This window comes from Pogoniulus pusillus, chromosome 37 (genome assembly GCF_015220805.1).
Source record: "Pogoniulus pusillus isolate bPogPus1 chromosome 37, bPogPus1.pri, whole genome shotgun sequence".
NCBI lineage: Eukaryota > Metazoa > Chordata > Aves > Piciformes > Lybiidae > Pogoniulus > Pogoniulus pusillus.
Genome location: NC_087300.1, coordinates 6,332,195 through 6,348,602, shown reverse-complemented (window position 1 = coordinate 6,348,602; position 16,408 = coordinate 6,332,195). Strand labels below are relative to the sequence as shown.

Sequence of the window (16,408 nt, the reverse complement as noted above, 5' to 3'; positions counted from 1 at the left end):
AGAATCAAGCAGGAGCAAGACTCCACCACCTCCCTGGGCAGCCCATTCCTGTGGCAATGGGAGTAGCTCTGAAGAAAGAGACCTGGGTGTATGGACTGGTGAGAAGCTCCCCAGGAGCCTTCAGTGCACTCATGCAGAAAGCTGGGCCAGAGGAGTGTGAGCAGCAGGGCAGGAGAAGGGACTCTGCCCCTTCTGCCCTGCTGAGACCTCATCTCCAATCCTGCCTCCAGTTCTGGTGTCCCCAGCGCAAGAAGAGCACAGAGCTGCTGGAGGGAATCCAGAGGAGGCCACAAAGATGAGCCAGAGGCTGGAGCAGCTCTGCTGTGAGGACAGGTGAGGGAGCTGGGGGTGTGCAGCCTGCAGAGCAGAAGTCTCTGAAGGGGACCTTAGAGCTTCATTCCTCTACAGGTTGTAGAGTCAGAGCAGCAAGGTCTGATTCAGCTTTCCATCAGCCTCCTCATTAATTAGGTCTTGCTGATCCAGGTTTTGAGCAGATCACCCACCCAGCTGCAGCCCCAGCCACCACTTCTGCTGTGGTTGCCATTTGCTGGCTGTCTCTCACCTTTTTCTCTCCCTGCTTGCCCAGCACTTAGGAATTGTTCTGTGCAGAGGAGTCAGTGTGTTGGGTACCCTGAGTGAGAGCAGCCCTTGGGAGCCCCCTGCTTAGGTCTTCATGTGCTGCTGCTTGGCTTGCTCTGCTCTGCTCCTCATGCAGTCCATCTGGCCTGGGGACCCACTGCTGCCGCTCAGCTCCCTTCCATCCCCATCCCTGCAGGAGGGTTGGTGATGGATGCCTGTTTGCCTGGAGAAAAAGGGGTTTATGGCAGATGGTTACAGCTCCCCACCTCAATCAATAAATATCCAGTGACAGAGAGATGAGTAAGCAGGATTGCAGGAGTCAGCATCAGCTCAGGCTTCCAAAGCTGCTTTGCAGAGCGCTGGTAACAGCTGCTCTCCTCCTCGGTGTTGCTGCAATGCTCAAGCTGGTTGGCAGAGCAAACACATCCCATGGAGGTGGGCAGCAGGGAGCCCAAGGCTCTGCCTGTCAGCTCCTGGGTTTGCCTGTGGGAGCCTGTGTGAGTTTTGGGTAGGTAATCTGTAAGCTGCCAGAAAGGTTCTGCCACCTTTGCCTACTCCAGGTCCATCTCAACATCTGACCTGTGCTTGCAGAAGCCTCATTTGTTGCCTTCCTGGTTTAGGTGTGAGGATCTGCCAGGCTGGTATTAATTCAAGGTTCCCAGAGCCCTGGCACAGGCTGCCCAGAGAGGTTGTGGAGTCTCCTTCTGTGGAGCCTTTGCAGGCCTGTCTGGATGTGTTGCTGTGTGCCCTGAGCTAGATTGTGTGGTCCTGCTCTGCCAGGGGGCTTGGACTGGATGATCTCTTTGTGTCTCTTCCAACCCCTGCCATTCTGTGAGTGTTCAGCACTCTCCCTCATCCTTTATCCACAGGCTCATTTAGTTCTTGGCCTGAACTTTTCCCCTTTGCCATTCAGATGGACTTAGAGAAAGACTTTACAAGGGCTTGTAGTGATAGAACAAGAGGGAATGGATTGAAGCTTGAGGAGGGCAGATTTTAGACTGGAGATTAGGAAGGAATGTTCTACACAGTGAAGGTGAGGAGACACTGGAACAGGCTGCCCAGGGAGGTTGTGGAGGTGTTTAAAGCCAGGTGGGACAAGACCTTGAGCAACCTGGTGTAGTGGAAGGTGACTCTGCCCATGGCAGGGAGGTTGCAACTGAATGATCTCTAAGGTTCCTTCCAATCCAAACCATCCCATGAATCTATGAAACTGGGCAGTCATTGTCTCCACTGGGGTTATTGATTAGCAACCACAGAGCCTACCAGAGCCTGGGCTGCAGCAGCAGCAGTGTGGCCAGCAGGGCCAGGGAGGGGATTCTCCCCCTCTACTCCACTCTGCTGAGACCCCACCTGGAGTCCTGCATCCAGTGCTGGAGCCCCTGGGACAAGAGGGATGTGGAGATGCTGGAGAGTGTCCAGAGCAGGGCCAGGAGGATGCTCAGAGGCTGCAGCAGCTCTGCTGTGAGCACAGACTGGAAGAGTTGGGGCTGTGCAGGCTGGAGCAGAGGAGGCTCCCAGGGGACCTTCTTGTGGCCTGCCAGGATCTGAAGTGGGCTACAAAAGACCTGGGGAGGGACTTTTGAGGGTGTGAGGGAGTGGCAGGAGTGGGGGGAATGGAGCAAAGGTGGAGGTGGGGAGAGTGAGGCTGGAGGGGAGGAGGAAGTTGTTGAGCAGGAGAGTGGTGAGAGGCTGGAATGGGTTGCCCAGGGAGGTGGTTGAGGCCCCTTGGCTGGAGGTGTTTGAGGCCAGGCTGGCTGAGGCTGTGTGCAGCCTGCTCTAGGGTAGGGTGTCCCTGGGCATGGCAGGGGGGTTGGAACTGGCTGCTCCTTGTGGTCCCTTCCAACCCTGCCTGATTCTGTGATCCAAACTAACTCTTCTTGACTAAGCACATCTCATAGAATCTCAGAATGGTCTGGGTTGGAGGGCAGCTCTGAAGCTCATCCAGTTCAGCTCTCCTGCAGTCAGCAGGGACATAGAATCAGGGTTGGAAGGGACCACAAGGAGCAGCCAGTCTCAACCCCCTGCCATGCCCAGGGACACCCTACCCTAGAGCAGGCTGCACACAGCCTCAGCCAGCCTGGCCTCAACCACCTCCAGCCATGGGGCCTCAACCCCCTCCCTGGGCAGCCTGTTCTCTCCAGGGCCTGCAGAGCTTTGCTGCATGGCAGACAGCACAGCCAGGCTAAGCAGCAGAGGACAGCTGAGGTAGGAGCTCCTCCTCTCACCTCCCCCTGCTAACTTTCTCAGTATCTCAAATCTCATTTTCTCAGCCACCACAACCCCTGGCTGGCCACACCAGCTGCCTGATCTCTTCCTCAGGAGCCAGCCCAGCCTTTCTTTGGTGACAAGGCTGCAGTTCCCCTCTGCTCTTGCATCCCTTCCCACCCAGAGCCACCTTTGCTGCGGGTGGCACCGGGTCCTGCCGAGGTTTGTTTCTCGGGAGCCATCCCTGTCGCCACCTGCCCTGCAGCCCCCAGCAGCCTGAGCTCTGCCTGTCACATCTCATTTGCTTCCCAGCCACTCAGCAGAGGCATTAGTCTGCAGCTGGATGGAGCTGTCTGCTCTGTGCCACTTGATTTCAGCTTTCCTGGGCTGACACTTCAGGCTTTAGGGTCTTCATGTGATGAAGCTGTGCCTCGGTTTCCCTTTCTTGCCTGCTGATCTCTTCTTCAAGTGGAAGAGATGGGATTTTCTTCTCAGCTTGGCTGTCTCAAGTGGCCCTGTACCAACTGCTGCTGTGAGGAGAGGCTGAGAGAATTAGAGTTCAACCTGGAGAAGAGAAGGCTCCAAGGAGATCTTCTGGTGACCTTTCAGGGCTTCAAGGAGCTGAGCAGCAAGCTGGGGACAGACTTCTGGGCAAGGCCTGTTGTGACAGGACAGGGAGTGATGGTTTGAACTGAAAAAGGGACTCTCTCAGACTGGAGAGAAGGGAGAAGTGTTTGACACTGAGGGTGATCAGGCCCTGTCCCAAGTTACCCAGAGAGGTGGGAGATGCCCGTCCCTGCAACCCTTCCAGGTCAGGTTGTTTGGGGCTCTGAGCAGCCTGCTGTAGTTGCTGATGTCCCTGCTGGGTGCAGGGGACTTGGAATAGATGACCTGTAAAGGTTCTTTCCCAACCAAATGATTCTATGAATTCTTAGCAGCTCTTTGAGCCATGGAGACCTTTCCACATGAACAGCAAATGCACATCAGCAGAGGGAGATGCATGTGGCTGTGCTGACCTGGAGCCCTGCTCTGGTGGAGACTTCTGCTGGCAGCTCAAGACAAAGCCTCTCCCTGTGCTCAGTGCCCCTGCTGCAGAGAGTTATCATCAGGGTTAGTTCATTAACACTTGTAGAAGGCACCTGAAGTGGAAAATCATTTATGAGTGTGACGTTTGAGCAGTGCAGAGAAGCTGTCACACCAATTCACTGCTTCCCAGGAACCTGTCACCTCCATTTGGACTTTGCCATTTGCACTGTCTGAGCGTGGGCATGGATGGAGCTGCCAGCCTGAGCTGCCCAGCATCACCTGGGCTGGTTCTACAGCTGCAGGCAGCTTTTTATCTGCCTAACCAGGCAGAGGGAGAGGCCAGCAGGAGGTGGCTCATGAAAGGGATCAGATAAATAATTGACTATAACAAAAGAGTCTGGCCTGGTGGCCAAAGCATATGGCTTGGGCCTGAGCAGGAGGAGAGATTTGGAGAGAGAGCCCTGGGCACAGAGGAACCAAATGAGGTTCAACAAGGACAAGTGCAGAGTCCTGCACCTGAGGAGGGATAAGAAACTGCAGCAGGACAGGCTGGGAGGTGACTGCTGGAGAGCAGCCCCAAGGAGAGGGCCCTGGGAGTGCTGGGGGAGAACATCCATGGCACAGCAATGTGCCCTGGGGGCCAAGATGGACATTGGGATCCTGGGGGGCATTAAGCAGAGTGTGTCCAGCAGACCAAGGGAGGTTCTCCTGCCCCTGTAGTCTGCCCTGGTGAGACCTCATCTTGAGTACTGCCTTCAGGTTTTGGCTCCCCAGTTGAAGTGGGACAGGGAGCTGCTGGAGAGAGTCCAACGGAGGGCTGTGAGGATGAGGAGGGGACTGGAGCACTGCCTGGTGAGGAGAGGCTGAGGGATCTGGGGCTGCTTCGTCTGCAGAAGAGAAGACTGAGAAGGGATTGAATCAATGTCTAGAACTATCTGAGGGCTGGGGGTCAGGAGGGGGGGACAGGCTCTGCTCACTGCTCCCTGGGATAGGACAAGAAGCAGTGGATGGAAGCTACAGCACAGGAGGTTCCAGCTCAGCACAAGGGGGAATTCCTTGCCTGGAAGGGTCCCAGAGTCCTGGCACAGGCTGCCCAGAGAGGTTGTGGAGTCTCCTTGTGTGGAGCCTTTGCAGGCCTGTCTGGATGTGTTCCTGTGTGCCCTGAGCTAGATTGTGTGGTCCTGCTCTGGCAGGGGGTTGGACTGGATGATCTCTCTTTGAGTCCCTTCCAACACCTGACATGCTGTGAGCCTGGGACATCCACAAACAGTTGACATTAACTCCTCTCCTCTCCTTTGCACTTATTTTAATCAAGTAGGCTGGTGAGGCCACCAAGATGCTGAGAGGGCTGCAGCAGCTCTGCTCTGAGCACAGGCTGAGAGAGTTGGGGCTGTGCAGCCTGCAGAGGAGAAGGCTTCCAGGAGAGCTTGGAGTGGCCTTGCAGGATGTGCAGGGGGCTGCAGGAGGGCTGGGGAGGGACTACTGACAAGGTCTGGGAATGGCAGGAGGAGGAGGAATGGGTTTGAAGTGTGAGAGGGGAGATTGAAAGTGGCTGTTAGGAAGAAGTTGTTTGCAGTGAGGGTGGTGAGAGACTGGCACAGGTTGAGGATGGTGAGACACTGGCACAGGTTTCCCAGGGAGGTGTTCAGGACTAGGTTGGATGAGGCCTTGAGCCACCTATTCTAGTGGGAGGTGTCTATGGCAGGAGGTTGGAACTGGCTGAGCTTTGAGCTTCCTTCCACCCTAAACCATTCTCTCATTCTATGACATCCCACAGATCCCAGACCTCAGCAGCATGAGTGGCTCAGCAGCTCCTGCTCCTCTGCAGGCAGCATATGCAGGGACCTGCCATGCCAGGAGGCCAAGCAGAGCACACAGGGCAGAGGCAGCAGTCATGCCTTGGCAGTTGGTGTCTGTCCCTGGCCTCTTAGCCATGCTGGCTGGGGCTGGGGTAGTGCATGGCGCTGCCAGGCCAGCTCAGCATCGCTGCTGTCTCACAGTGACCTTGGCAGGTAGGGAGTGTCTGGGAGCACTAAAAATACAGCTGCTGCTGTCTGGGACACCAGGGGGTGTGTGTGCTGTCTGCACTCCCCCTGGTCACCCTCACAGACACAGGGTGTGCCAGGCTCTGCGCTGCCGCTCCTCTCCGCTGCTGCAGGGCTGGCTCTCAGCTACAGCAGTGCAGCTCTCTGTGGGGGAAGCTCTGTTCAAGCTGCAGAGCCACTTTTGGGGGAGCAAGGGAGGGACTCAGGGTGAGGTAGCTTCAGAAAGTCTGGTGTAAGAGGAGAGGGAGAAAAGGAGAGGGGAGGGAGGTAGGGATGGATGATGGGATTAATGGATAGATGGATGGAGGGATGGAGGAATGGATGGATAAGGGGATGGATGGGGGGATGAATGGACAGATGGATGGAGGGATGGATGGATGGAAGGATGGATGGATAAAGGGTTGGATGGATGGATGAATGAGGGATGGATGGATAGATGAATGGATGGATGGGGGGATGGGTAGATGGATGGAGGCATAGATGAATGGACGGATGAGATGATGGATGGGGGCATGAATGGATGGTGAGGGGATAAATGGATGGGTCAGTGGGTGGATGGAGGGATGGATAAGGGGATGAATGGATTGATGGATGGAGGGATGGATAGAAGGATGGATGGATAAAGGGTTGGATGGATGGATGAATGAGGGATGGATAGATGAATGGATGGATGGGGGGATGGATAGATGGATGGAGGGATAGATGAATGGACAGATGAGATGATGGATGGGGGATGAATGGATGGTGAGGGGATAAATGGATGGATGAGTCAGTGGATGGATGGAGGGATGGATAAGGGGATGAATGGATTGATGGATGGAAGGATGGATGGATAAAGGGTTGGATGGATGGATGAATGAGGGATGGATAGATGAATGGATGAGGGGATGAATGGATTGATGGATGGGGGGATGGATGGATGGATAAGGGGATGGATGGATGGATGGATGCATGAGTGGATGGGTGGAAGAAAGGAAGACAGGGTGAAAACAAAAGGAGTAGAATTTGATATCCCAGAACAAAATTAAGAGGTGCAGCTGTGAAGCAGGGGTGAGCAGGTTGAGGAGAAATGACCTGACCTGAAATGCCCAAGGGAGAGGAGGAGCTCAGCCCTTTGCTCAGCACAGCAAGGGGTGCAGGCGGTTGGACTTGGTGACCTTAGAGGCCTTTCCCAACCTCAGCCTTTTTATGATCTTATGCTTGTGTGAATGGATGCTTGAATGGAAATGCTCTGAGCAGGAAAGCTGAAGGGCAAGGGCAGCCTTGAAGAGCCAAGATGGTCCAGACAACTCAGCAGTGGTGCTGGCAGAAGGCTCAGCAGGCTCCTGCGGCTCCCATGCTTTTTCACTCTGACTTTCTGCATTCTGTTCATGTTCCTTTCTCTTTCTACACCTGGATCGTGGCCAGACTGAGAAGTGAGAAGGGGAGCTGGAAAACTTAGTGCTTTTCAATTAAACAAGAAGCACTTTGCCATTGTGAGCCAGCTTATTTAGACATTAAATCAAAATCAGATGCTTGCACTATCAGTGCTGCTCACGGCCTGATAATTAATGATGGCTTTCCCCAGCGAAAACTCTTCTGTCTTCTGTCAGCACCACTGTACACCTTTGATGGAAAGCTTTTTAAGTCATTTCAGAAGCTGGATCTGTAAAATAATAATAATCATGGGGGAAAAAAAAACCCAGTCCCACGTGGTGGTAGTTCTCTGCCCAAGAAATAAATGAGAGGCTTGGAAGGTGGAAGTGTTGGATGTCAGCGAGCCCAGCGCCGGTGCTGCTGGGGAGCTGGGAATTGGGGGAAGGAAGGGCTTCCTTTGCTCTGGTGTGGGAACTCTTTTACGTCCCTCTGACAGCTTGAAGGGATTTTTAAAGAGATGTAAATGATTTTCAGGACCTTTTCCCCATCATAAATGGTGGAATGGGGTCTTAGTGCTGATGAAAACTGAGCTCGGTTCTTCTCGAGGCAACGCAAACTGTGCCCTCCCCCCTGCGAGGTGTTGGAGGAAGGATAAAAGCTGCAAGGGAGGCAAGGCTCTGCAAGTGAAACTCTGTCTGTTAGTCTTTGCTGAGCAGAATCCCCCCAAGGTCATAGCCCATCAGGGGCCTTCAGCAGCCAGAAGGTAGCTTGGACAACCTTGGGAGTTGGAAGCATGAGCTGCTGGGAGGAGACGCTGACTGCAGGTGTAAGGACTGCAGGAAGGTCAGAAACCTCCATCTGGGATGTGGTTGGCAGGTCTCACCTCCCCACCAACTCCTCACCTTTCTTACAGGGTTTGGTCTGACCTCTCTTCAGAGATCTGCTGCTTTTCCTGCCTCCTTTAGCCCCTGCTTCCTTGAGGAGAGCTGTCTCTCTGTTTGGAGGTAAGGTCCCACCTGCTGCTCTGGAGCAACATGTGCCTCCCTTCTCCATCCTCAGCCACCCCATGGGGGTGAAGACAGTGTCCCTCACCCTTCCCTCTCCCAACCTGTCTCTTGGAAGGCATCTTCTCTTCTCCCATCAACATGCTCAGTAGAGTAGACAGCTGCCAAGTGCAATAATTAGGCCTCACCTCACTCTGCCTGCCTCTGCCAGCTGCTGGTACAATTAAGCTGCATTATTTCTTTCTAAATTGAGAAATGCTTCCCCTCCTCTCTTTGCTCCCCTCCTTCTTCTTCCTTCCTCCTTCCCCCCACACAAACTCTGCCATTCACCATGGTGCAGCCTCAGCACTTCCCAGCCTGGGTGAGATGCTTGGTGCCAGGCAGGGTTTTGAGCTCAGTGTAGGACCTGCATCTCCAGCTGAGGGAGAAAGAAAATGGAGAGCAGGGAGGAGATGGAGGAGTAACCACTAAGAGTTCTTTGCTACTTCTGTCTCCTGCTGTCATCTTCAAGGGGATCAGCACTGACCAGCCTGGAGCTCTTGTCCTGCACCCTTGATCTCTGCCCTGTTCCCAGCTACAGGGATGCTGTCCTCACCCACACCCTGGGCAGGAGGGCAGAGCTGTTCCATCCTCTGGCACAGCTGCTTGTGTAAATATTGACTCACTCCATTAAGCCAAGACAGAACAGAGTGGCACTGGACAGGAGATCTTTGTGGGTTTAGTTCATCTGGACCAAGAGTTGAAGTTGAAGCTCCTGTAGCAGATTGCTTAGTCTGGAGAAGAGGAGGCTGAGGGCAGACCTCATTGCTCTCTACAGCTCCCTGAAAGGAGGTTGCAGTGAGGGAGGTTGGCTTCTTCTCCCTGATATCAGATGAGAGAAGGAGAGGAAATGGCCTGAAATGGTGCCAGGGGAGGGTTAGGTTGGAGAGGAGGGAAAATTTCTTTGCTTCAAGAGTGGTCAGAGATTGGCAGAGGCTGCCCAGGGAGGTGTTGGAGTCCCCATCCCTAGAGGAGTTAAAGACACCTGTGGCCATGGCACTTTTGGGCATGGTGGTGTTAGGTCAGTGACAGTTGGATGTGGTGGTCCTAGAGGTCTTTCCCAACCCAAACAATTCTATGACTCTCTAATGAAAGGAGAGATCTCTCCAAAGGGGTGGTGGAAGCTTGGAGGATCATGCTGAGCCCCAGCAGCTGGAAGAGTGAACAGACCTTAAACCTTGGTGAACAGCCAGAACTAGATACAGAAAGGAAACCTGTGGCCTGTGCCTTCACTTGGCTGCTGGTAAGCAAACAGCAGGAGGAGGCCATGCCCTCTGGCCAGTGACCACTGCATGGTTCAGTTTGTGGCCAGAAGCAGCTCTGTCATGGTCTGGTTTCGTGTTCAGCTGAGAGTCACATCTCAGCTGAGACTCCAGCAGAAACCAGGTGAGGTGGAGAGCTCCCAGAGCAGGTTGGTTGGAAGTCATCAGAAGCATTTCTCATTTGGAAGTCACCAGACCTGGTGCTAGAAAGCCAGGAATGCTATGGAGCTGTGGGAAACAGCCCACAAAGGACCTCCTCACTCTCCTCACTACACTAAGAGTTGTTGTTTGGTTCCTTATCCTGATCCAAATCAGACTGAAATAATAGCAAATCACAGAGCCATGCAGGCTGGCAAAGCCCCTCAGGAGCACCAAGCCCAACCTAGAACCCTGCTCTGCAAGAGTCACCTGAAACCATAGCCCTAAGCACCACATCCAAACCACCCTGGAACACAGCCAGGCTGGGGGTCTCCACCACTTCCCTGGGCAGCTCATTCCAGTCCCTGACCACTCTCTCCAAGAAAAACTTCCTAATGCCCAACTCAATCTCCCCAGCCTCAGCTTGAGGCCATTCCAATCTAAACCTCCCCAGCCTCAGCTTGAGGCCATTCCAATCTAAACCTCCCCAGCCTCAGCTTGAGACCATCCCAATCTAAACTTCCCCAGCCTCAGCTTGAGGCCATTCCCCCTTGTTCTGTCTCCAATTCCCTGTGAGCAGAGCCCAGCAGCAGCCTCTCCACAATGTCCCTTCAGGTAGCAGTAGACAGCAATGAGGTCTGCCCTCAGCCTCCTCTTCCTCACGCTACCCATCCCCAGCTCCCTCAGTCTCTCCCCAGCTTTGTTGCCCTCCTCTGGACCTCCTCCAGCACCTCCACATCTCGCCTGTGTTGCAGTGCCCCAAACTGAACACAACACAGGAGGGTGTCTGGAGCCAGGACAAGAGGGAATGGTTTGAAGCTGAGGGAGAGCAGGGTTAGACTGGAGCTGGGGAAGAAGTTGTTCAGTACAAGGGTGGTGAGACTCTGAAAGGGCTTTCTCAGAGAGGCAGTGGCTGCCTCCTCCCTGGGGGTGTTCAAGGCCAGGATGGATGAATCCTTGAGCAGCCAAGCCTAGTTGAGAGGTGTCCTTGCCCATGGCAGGGAGGTTGCAATAGATGATCTCCAAGGTCCCTCCCAATCTAAGCCATTCTATGCCCATGCCTCCCTCTGCTCTCTCACATACTCCATCCCTACTCCATAGCCTTTCTCTCCCTGCCCTTCTACATCCTCTGGTTTGGTACAAAGGAGAAGTGAAGAACAGAGTGGCTAGGTTGGGTGAGACCTTGAACAGCCAAGCCTAGTTGAGAGCATGGTAGGGTGGTTTATTCTCCAGGCCCTTCCCCAGCTTCCTTGCTCTCCTCTGGACCCACTCCAGCACCTCCACATCTCTCCTGTATTGCAGTGCCCCAAACTGAACACAACACTCAAGGTGTGGCCTCACCAGAGCCCAGTCCAAGAGGCCAATCACCTCCCTGCTCCTGCTGGCCACAAATCCTTACAAACTCATGCTGGAGCAGCCTGAGCAGGGCCATGGCATGGACACTTTGCCATGTTTGAGGAGAGGACTCCTGGCCCAGCCTAAGGCACTGAACTTTCTAGAGGTGACAGCCTGAGTGCTCCTCACCCTCAGCGTGCAGTTTACTCACTCCTCCAGCCTGGTGTGTGGAGCAGATGAATTCTTTACAGTGGGAGCTGTGGTGAAGGGACAATGGGTGTGAATTTGTCATCCCAGGGGATGGTAATCAGGGTAATTAACAGTGCTTGGGCTTTTAGCCTGGCTGGCAGTCAGGTTTTCCACAGCATGTGTTGGGCAGGAGGATTGCTGTTACTTGGAGCAGATCGAAACTGACATCAGTTCAGGATGGCTTGGGAAATCAATAAGCAATAAGACTGAGTATGAAAACAAATACATTACCCCAATCAGAAGAGAAGCCACTGAGAGGCTGTCAGACTCGTTAGACAGATGAAGTCAAATGTCACCCCAGGAGATGAGCAGTCGTGGAGGCAGAGATGCCAGGCTGCCTTGCAAAGTCTTGTCTCAGCCTCTTTCTCTCTTTAGGAATGGGCTTGTTTCCATCTGCCAGGCTCAGGCTGGATCAAGTGGGAACAGATAGACAGCCTAGGAAGTAGCTCAGCAGCTTAGGAGGTGTTTCCTTGGGTCTTCCTTCCGTAGGGAATTTAACAGTGGCTCAGAAATCCCCTCTGGGAGCTGAACATCCATGGGGCTCTGGAGCAGGCTGCCCAGAGAGGTTGTGGAGTCTCCTTCTCTGGAGAGGTTCCAAACCCAGCTGGATGCATTCCTGGGTGGCCAGCTCTAGGTGAACCTGCTTTGGCAGGGGGTTGGACTTGATAGTCTACAGAGGTCAGTTCCAACCCCTGCCATTCTATGACCCTGAGGTCATAGAATCATAGAATCAAGCAGGCTGGAAGAGAGCTCCAAGCTCATCCATCCCAACCTAGCACCCAGCCCTGCCCAACCAACCAGACCATGGCACTAAGTGCCCCAGCCAGGCTTGGCTTCATCACCTCCAGCCACACAGACTCCACCACCTCCCTGGGCAGCCCATTCCAATGCCAATCACTCTCTCTGACAACAACTTCCTCCTAACATCCATCCTGGACCTCCCCTGGCACAGCTTGAGGCTGTGTCCCCTTGTTCTGGTGCTGGCTGTCTGGCAGCAGAGCCCAACCCCACCTGGCTACAGCCTCCCTGCAGGCAGCTGCAGGCAGCAATGAGCTCTGCCCTGAGCCTCCTCTGCTGCAGGCTGCACCCCCCCAGCTCCCTCAGCCTCTCCTCACAGGGCTGTGCTCCAGGCCCCTACTTATATCTCAGCAAAAGGTGGTGTGGGACTGGGGGCTGTTGAACTGCTCTGACCTGAGACTTAGTGTGGAAGAAGATACCAAAGGTGACCTTGGTGTGTGTTGCAGAGAGCTAGGGTGGAGACTGAGATGGTGCTGTGGGGTGTGGGAAGGGTCTGTGGCTGTTGAGGTGTCTCTGCCCAAGAGCAGAGTTGCTCTCTGCAAGGCAAGACACTGAGGGTGCACCTGGGATGAGTCACAGTCAACCAACTGCTGCAAGAGAGGAGCTGATTGAAACCACAGGCACAGACTGCTGTGGGTTGCAAAGGACCTTTGAAGCTCATCCAATCCAATCCCCTGCAGTCAGCAGAGACATCTGCAACTAGAGCAGGCTGCTCAGAGCCCCAAATAACCTCACCTTGGATGGCTGCAGGGATGGGCATCTCCCACCTCTCTGGGCAACCTGGGGCAGGCTCCCACCACCCTCACTGTCAAACATTTCTCTCTTCTCTCCAGTCTGAAACCATCACCCCTTGCCCTGTCACAACAGGCCCAGCTCAAACATCTGTCTCCAGCTTTCTATTTGGCACTTTTATGTCCTGAAAGGCCACCAGAAGGTCTCCAGAACTGACACCAAACTGGGAGGCTTGGCTGATGCAGCTGCAGGCTGTGCTGCCATCCAGAGAGCCCTGGGCAGAGCTGGGCACAGAGGAACCAAATGAGGTTCAACAAGGACAAGTGCAGAGTCCTGCACCTGGGGAGGGATAAGAAACTGCAGCAGGACAGGCTGGGAGGTGACTGCTGGAGAGCAGCCCCAAGGAGAGGGACCTGGGGGTGCTGGGGGAGAACATCCATGGCACAGCAATGTGCCCTGGGGGCCAAGAGGCCAATGGGATCCTGGGGGGCATTAAGCAGAGTGTGTCCAGCAGATCAAGGGAGGTTCTCTTCTGCTTCTACTCTGCTCTGGTGAGACCTGATCTTGAGCACTGCCTTCAGTTTTGGGCTCCCCAGTTGAAGAGGGACAGGAACTGCTGGAGAGAGTCCAAGGGAGGGCTGTAAGGAGCCTGGTGAGGAGAGGCTGAGGGCCCTGGGGCTGCTTAGTCTGCAGAAGAGAAGGCTGAGAGGGGATTGAATCAATGTCTAGAACTATCTGAGGGCTGGGGGACAGGCTCTGCTCACTGCTCTCTGGGATAGGACAGGGAGCAATGGATGGAAGCTGCAGCACAGGAGGTTCCAGCTCAGCACAAGAGGCAACTTCTTGCCTGGAAGGATCCCAGAGCCCTGGCACAGCCTGCCCAGAGAGGTTGTGGAGTCTCCTTCTGTGGAGCCTTTGCAGGCCTGTCTGGATGTGTTCCTGTGTGCCCTGAGCTGGATTGTGTGGTCCTGCTCTGGCAGGGGGGTTGGACTGGATGATCCCTTTGGGTCCCTTCCAACCCCTGCCATCCTGTGCTCCATGAAGCCTTCTCTTCTCCAGGCTGAACAACCCCAACTCTCTCAGCCTGGCCTCCCAGCCAGTGGCTTCCAGCAGTTGGTGCACTGCTCCTTGAAGCAGCCAAGACTGTTAGCTGACCCAAGAAGGGCACCCACAGCTCACCCTGCTACTCAGATCTCCTCTTAATGGCTGGGAGCAGCCATTTCCACCTTACAGAGCCCTGAGCAGGTTTAAGAGCTAGGATTGAAATCAATTTGGCCTGGGCTAGGGTTGCTGCTACACCTAGGTGCTGGCAGGTGTTGCTACAGGGCAACAGCCTCAGCCAGTTTCCTGCAGCAGCAGAAATAATTTCTTTATTGCCCATAATTATATGTTTTTAGCTAAATTAATGACTGGATTAGGTCTGGTATTTGGCTCCACAAACTCACATCGTGCTGCACTCCCAGCATCTGACCTGCTGGCTTTGTGTGAGCTACGTCTGTGGCTGTTAATTATGGTGGGAGGAAAGGAGCAGCCTCTGGTGAAGGTCCAGCTGGGTGCTGTGGAGCAGAGCTGCTTTGGCTCTTGCACTTGGTGGCTGTTGCAGAACATCTGCGAGCTGAGTTGATAGGGATTGAGTTTTCTGCAGCTTTGTAGCAGTGGAAAACTGAACAAGGAATTGTTCTGGCCTGGGCATTTCCTAGCTTTGGGGGAGGTCACAGGATCACAGAGTGGCAGGGGCTGGAAGGGACCTCCAGAGCTCAGCCAGTCCAAGCCCCATGCCAGAGCAGCAGCACCCAGAGCAGATCACACAGCAACACAGCCAGGCAGCTCTTGAATGTCCCCAGAGAGGGAGACTCCACAGCCCCCCTGGGCAGCCTGTGCCAGGCTCTGGCACCCTCACAGGGGAAAAATTCCTCCTCATGTTTCCATGGAGCTTCCTCTGCCTCAGCTTCCACCACTGCCCCTTGTGCTGGCACTGGCATCCCCCAGCAGAGCCTGGCTCAGCCTCCTGCCACTTGCCTGCACACATTGAGAACCATTGCTGAGGTCACCTCTCAGCTCCTCTTCTCCCAGCTCCCAGCCCCAGCTCCCTCAGGCTCTGCTCCTAACAGAGCTCTTCCATTCCCTTCAGCACCTCTGTGGCTCTGTGCTGGACTCCCTCCAGCAGTTCTGTGTCTCTCTTGAACTGGGGGTCCCAGAACTGGACACAGTGCTCCAGATGCAGCCTCAGCAGGGCAGAGCAGAGGGGCAGGAGAACCTCTCTCAAGCTACCAACCACAGCCCAGACTGGCATTGCCCCTCCTGGCCCCCTGAGCACACTGCTGGCTCATGCTCACCCTCCCATCCACTAGGACCCCCAGGTCCTTCACCTAGATCACAGTATCACAGTGTCACAGTATCATCAGGGCTGGAAGAGACCTCACAGATCATCAAGTCCAACCCTTTAGCACAGAGCTCAAGGCCAGACCATGGCACCAAGTGCCACATCCAATCCTGCCTTGAACAGATGGTGAAGTCTCTCCTCTTGCATCATCTAGGAGGACGCTGAGCAATAAAGTCCCACTCCAAAACAAACCATCCCAATGTTTGGATAAGGGAATTGGAAGCAGGGGAAGGGGAGCAGCAGGCTGAAGTGAATGAACTCACCACTAGCTCATGACCTCTTCTGGGCTTTACCAGAACCTGGGCTTTTTCAACATAAACCAGCTGAGCTCAGCTGTGCTTGGGGGAGGTGACCTCAAATCCTCACCTGTCACAGGCTCCTTGATGGAGCTCAGACCTCAAGCAAGGGCAAGGGGCAGGGAAAAACCAATCAAAATCTATTAGGTTTATTTTCACAGAGTGGTTATGGCTGAGCTAAAGGTTTTATCTCACATCATCTCCTTGGCATTTTGGCCTTTTCCTCCTTAATTGTCTTCTGTCTGCTTAAGTTACATTTTTAATTAGAAAACCAGCCTGGGCAAAATGAAGAAACCAAACCCAACCAAAGCCACAGCTTTTAATCAGGGGAAAGGCAAAAGGGAATGCTTCAAACCTCAGCACTTTTTGGTTGTCTCAGAGCTCAAACCACTTTGTTGTTTCAGACCTAGAAACTTCTTCTTCTTGTTGTTGTTGTTTTCAGACCTAAAACATTTTTTGTTGCTCCAGACCTCAACACTTTTTTGGTTGATTCAGACCCCAAAACATTTTGGTTGCTTCTGACCTCAAATCCTTTTGGTTGTTTTAGACCTCAAAATATTTTGGTTGTTCAGACCTAAAAACTTTTTTGCTGCTTCAGACCTCAAAACCTTTTGGTTGTTGCAGACCTCAGAACCTTTTGGTTGCTTCAGAACTCAAAACCTTTTGGTTGCTTCAGACCTCAAAACCTTTTGGTTGTTGCAGACCTCAGAACCTTTTGCTTGCTCCAGATCTCAAAACCTTTTGGTTGTTGTAGATCTCAAAACCTTTTGCTTGCTTCAGACCTCAAAACTTTTTGGTTCCTTCAGACCTAAAAAGTTTTTTGGTTGTTGCAGACCTCAAAACCTTTTGGTTGCTTCTGACCTTAAAACCTTTTGGTTCCTTCAGACCTCAAAACCTTTTGCTTGCTTCAGACCTTAAAACCTTTTAGTTGCTTCAGACCTCAAAACCTTTTGGTTGTTAC

General features: G+C 53.7%; 1 long non-coding RNA gene across 1 annotated transcript in view; it reads left to right on the top strand.

Annotated features, from left to right (window-relative positions):
* Nucleotides 1–8,132: 8,132 nt before the first annotated feature.
* LOC135190849 (uncharacterized) overlaps nt 8,133–16,408 on the top strand; it is a 61,806-nt gene continuing 53,530 nt past the window's right edge. The window contains exon 1 of the long non-coding RNA XR_010308654.1: nt 8,133–8,215. This is a non-coding gene — a long non-coding RNA (uncharacterized LOC135190849). The remainder of the gene's footprint in view (nt 8,216–16,408) is intronic.